This window comes from Phoenix dactylifera, unplaced genomic scaffold, assembly GCF_009389715.1.
Source record: "Phoenix dactylifera cultivar Barhee BC4 unplaced genomic scaffold, palm_55x_up_171113_PBpolish2nd_filt_p 000465F, whole genome shotgun sequence".
Lineage (NCBI taxonomy): Eukaryota > Viridiplantae > Streptophyta > Magnoliopsida > Arecales > Arecaceae > Phoenix > Phoenix dactylifera.
This window is the reverse complement of record NW_024067889.1, coordinates 215,742-221,251: the sequence shown is the minus strand read 5'-3', so window position 1 is coordinate 221,251 and position 5,510 is coordinate 215,742.

Here is a 5,510-nt window from a genome sequence, read left to right as displayed (position 1 = left end):
TTAAGATTGGAAACCAATCACTACAGAGATTAAAAGTCAGCTTATAAACATCAGCATGAAGCATGTGGAAATTATGATGGCTCGTGTGCCACGACTAGGGTTTTTTTTATCAGCACACATATCCGGATCCTTGAAGTTATTATTATATAATAAATTTAGGGGTGGCAACCAAGTTGGGTGGGATATATATAGGTTAGATCAAAAATATATAAGCTTGTTTATTAAATGGATCAAAAATTCAAATCCGAATCTAATTATTTTATTAAATAGATAATTTAAACCAACCTATATTGAGTTGAATTAAGTTAAATAGGTTAAGTATTACCATCCCTAATAATGATAACTCTCGTATTATTATCCTCTAAGTAAATATATACCTTGTGCTTGAAATCCACTAACGTATAAGAATACCCTATTAGACGGCTAGCTATATCCTATCGATCAAAAATCCAGATTCGAATATAATCATTGTATTAAACGGGTGAATCAGATTAAATAGGTTAAGTATTGCCACCCTTATATTAATAATAACTCTCATATTATTATTATCTAAGTAAATATATACCTTGTGCTTGAAATCCATAAAGGTATAAGAATATCCTGTTAGATGGTTATATCCTTGTATCTCAGTCATGGTACCTCATGAGATCCACTAACACTAATGTCTCTCTAAATGTTGCTCCAAAGATTTTCCTGAACAAACCTCGTTAGTGATGCTTGTCTTATATAATATTGCTGTTTATTACTTTCATGTGGGTAATTGGTAGAACAAGCTTATGTGGAGATGACTCATGCACTTCGGGAGGGCAACCGGAATATAATAAGTTGTTCTCCATCACTCAAAAGGATTTGTACAACTATTCCCCTCTTGAACTAATAAATGTAATTAAGATGATATTAGAGCATATTTCTTAGATCTGTAGTTGCTTAAGGACCAGTGGTTTTATTTAATGATACGTAACAGGAACAAGTAAAGGAAAAGACAATAATAATAATATTGGCCGGACAGCTTGAATCCCCTTACAATCCCAACAGTACAAAATGTGGAGATAATAGGATGCCAAGAAGCTTGAAATCTTATAAAATAGGTTCGAAACCCAAAAACTTGTCTCACCTCTGTATATAAACCAATTGAGTTGATGTGAAGGCTTAGGTGAGTCTTCACCAGTTAGAATCTTCTATTTGGATAAGAATGCGTTGGCCAACTTGCCTACTCAACTGGTACCTTGGACGCCGAGTTTTTGGATAGAGTTTTAGGCTGAACTTGAGGATTAAAGTTCCTAGCTATCTGAACCAGTTCTTCATCATTTTTAAAACCTTTGATGTAGCCTTAGAATAAGGCATCAATTGTTAAGAGTTCTCCACGGCAAGGAGGGACTTCAGCCTCCCACCAAAGGTGGGAAAAGCCAAGTTCTCATATAAACTCAGCCGAGAAAAACGACGGCGTTGAAAGCAACTCCCAAACGTTGCCATATAATAATCCAACTAGCTACAAGTGCTTGTGGAGAAGTGTGAAAAACGTAGATGACATTTCATTTACGTAATAAAATCAGGATGGATTCGTTTACTCTCCCTTCTTCCATAAGGAAAAAGAAAGAATTAAAAAAGGTTGACAGCATCACATACATATGAGTACAGATGTACATGAGTATGTTTTTCAAGATGAAAAGCTGTATTTGAGATAAAAAAACGAATGTGTCATCTTTCAATAATATACCAATATATATCAATTTTGAAAAACTTACAAATATGAACCTATTTGTGTCTTGCCTCAAACAGTTAGGTGAGTATATCCATCCAATCACATCAGAAAAATACTACCTTAAACTTTACATAATAATCCAATTTATAAATATCAGTAAGGGCACCATAATAAGTTTTTTCGTTCGTCTAAACTATAACTCCACTTTTGAGTTTTTCTAAATTTCTCACACTCTTTATAATATAAATTTAAAATTATTTATGATGACCTATCATATATGTTGACAATTTTATTTGAACTTTGAGCAATAATTATTAATTTATCGAAATAATTTCTTTTCATCATTGTTGGTACCTAAATATGCGAATGACATAGAAACCAAATATATAAGACATCCAATTTAGAATGAGGAGTTCAAATTGATGGTCGCTTATTATATGTTGCTGGCATTTCATACGCGGAAGGGGAAAGTATATTGTTGATGGTTGTGACACCACTGAAGGTTATTATACAATGATAAGTATACTTTCAGCATTAAAAGATGATGGTCCAGATATTAAGATAAGACCTATTGCCAAGATAGGGCAGCAGGGCATCTAATTTTTCCCTTCGCAGGGCATCTAAAGTGCTTTACAGCAAGGGAAAAAAAATAAAAAGATTGTTGAGGACATTGCTAATATTTTCCCCTCTACATGGAGGTTTTTTTATGCACTAGGAGAATTTCGTGGTCATTATTTTGGATATTGAGCCAATGCACAGCTCTTTTTGTGCTTTCTTTTGAGCTGGCAAGTGGATTGCCAAGTGAGTATTGCAAACAAGCTACATATTGGTTACAAATTTATGTCGTTTAAGATTTAGTTGACATCTAAATTATTTATTCTAAAAGGTGCAATCAATAAAAGCACCTCTCATGGGTCAAGCAGAGTAAAAAAATGATTACCATGGAACTATAAGTTGCACAACCCACTTTCTTAACAATTGTCACACATCGAAATTTCTTGAAATATGATTATGAGCTGTTGACAATAGGTGCTTTGATGATGTTTCTCCTGCATTAAAAAATATAGAGTAAATTATATATTTTTTTAAAATTACACTTACATCCAATAATTTGAAAAATTTATGCTTATTCTTCTGAAGTTTATTTTTATTCAACATCCAATAACTTTACAGGACGTTACTCAATTCGCTAATTTTAAATGAGATCCAAATACCACATCAGAAAATTTTAAAAATGACGAAAACAACCTTAAATGACCAAACAACTATCCAAAGATATAAAAAATATATATATCATCCTCCTCACTTAAGAGCACATTTAACTTTTTATATGAGATAAACGGTTTTACTATCGCTGTTATTTAACTGGATGTAAGTCTAGATTTTACAAATTATTAGATGTAAGTACAATAAACATAATTTTTTTTAAAAAAATTGTAATATATTTTAAAATATATTGAAGTTTTTTTTTTTTCATATCAAGTAATGCTCCGAGGCCTAACCGTAATTTTTTGTTTACTTTCTGAGAAAAAAAAAACCACATGCCATATGATATAATGCACGGCATTGGTGCAACATGTGGTGGGATTGTATTTTTTTTGACGAAAATGGGAGACAAATCTACCACCTAATCCATATAGTGGGATTGTGGTGTGACTCATCCGCTATCATTACACGAAAGGTGGCGAACTTTCTGACACTTTAAATAGTAGGGTTGGTTTATAAGCCTGCTTCGGATCTAAAACCGGGGACATGATTTTAATATTTCACCGAAGTTTTGTTGTGTGGGTTTCGTAGCCCTGATTCGCAACAAGAATCCTCCGTAGTGCATGGGTCGCACTGCTGAATGCTGTGTGGTCTTTAATGACCGCCATTAAAAAAATAAATGGCCATCAAATAACGTGTGTAATAAGGAATAGGCTCATGAATATCTTATTTGATGGCCGTTCATTTCTTAATGATGGCTATAAATGCTGTATACAGTGCGGCGCGGATATGTGCTTCGAGGATTGTTGAGCCATTGTTAGGAAGTAAACGTATGGATCACCACCTGTTTTAAGATATACGAGTAATGGTGAAGGATTGGTGATTTTCCAAAAAGTTAACAAAGCTGCAGATTAGATTGCTGCCTACGTAGCTAGCTATTTGGAAGACATCATGTGACCCAGAGAGGGAAGCTATCTTGGGCATTCTGTGACTTTTTGTTTTCTGACTTTATTAAATATATACGCATTCGTATTGTCTGAAACACCTGTATTCGTGAAAAACAAAGAAGAAAAGCTGGTAACTTGTGGCTTCGAGTCAAAAGCTAGCGGCTGTGGTTGGTTAGGTTAGAGTAGTGAACTGCAAGCAGGGGTGGTAGAATAGCAAACTACTGTCAATGATTTATAATCTTGGACATTGGGATGCAATGTGTCAATCTAGCTAACCTATGGTTCACAGTTCATAATCATGATCAGTAAAATTTAATTATTGTCACCTTAGATGAATAATTGCATGAAGTACTGGAGCAATAATTGGTATATATGCAACATCCCTGCTTGAGGGAATAATTTTAGACCTTATATTTCTTAAGGTCTAAAACCTTAGCCTTAGTTTTCGAATTGATAATTGATTTCAAAATTCTAGATTTAGGTCTGCTTTTATTGCATAACTTATTTTAGTCTTCCGTTGGGTAACTCTAAAACTCATATTAGACCTTCAACCTGGATCACCAATAGAAGTTCAACCATAGACTGTGAACCAGGCCTAATCAAACTTTTATTCCAGCTGAATTCAAGCTAAAATTGTTAAGCAGGCCACGTGGCAATGAATCCCATCACAGTAACTTATCGGCATCCAAAAAATTATTATTTTGAGCATGGGATGCAGTTCGGATTCACTATAAAGTGGAAACTAAGTTTCTACTTGGATATTCTACAATGTTTTATGAATTTTGAGATCCACAAGCAGTATCAGGAATTATATATATAGTGCAACTGTCACAAGTTAAAGTCCTGTTTATGACAGCATTGCCCAAATGTACACTAAAACCATGCTTTTGATGAGATTCCTAGGCAAGCTCAGTTTCAACGCAAACTAGAATACCGTGCAATTACACATGGATATAGCATTAGAATCTAATACCCCTGGTCCAATCCTCGTCTTTCGGCTTAATAATTTCAATCAAACTCCCTCTTCTTCAAAGAGCATATATCCTCCACTTAGGTCCCCTTTCTTGTCGGCCAGCCATCCCCACGAAACATCTCCGTCCATCCGCCCGCCGGGCCCCCCTTAGCCACTTACGCACTACGCTCCTCGAACCTAATCTCCGGTGACCCGATCCCCACCCCTTCTCCCAAAGTCCACCAAACTAGATGGCCACGGACGAATAAATCATATAACTCTAATACAAATATATCCCAGAAAGTAATAAGATAAAGCACGTAAAAAGCGATCCAATCAGCTATCCTGTTTATCTTTCGATACATATAGTTAATCTTAAAAGCAATACAATTTATTGCCTACCTGCCAATGTCCTACAGCAACATATGCTCTTTATCTACTCTAAACAAGTTTTGAATCCATTCGACCGGTACCTTCAAGATAAATGCTTTTTTTTTTTTTCATTGGTGATGCCTTTCTTTATTCAACTGAAGGTCTAAAAAGTTATAAAAACTTTAAAGTTTAAAAAAAGGATAAGTTATTCCGCCGGTGCAGAATAACTGCCAAACCTGTACCTCCACGTTTTGGCCCAAAGGCCCGGGCCCCTAAGATCAAGCGGTTCTCTCTCTCTCTCCCTCTTCCTCTCTCACCCCATCCCCTCCCG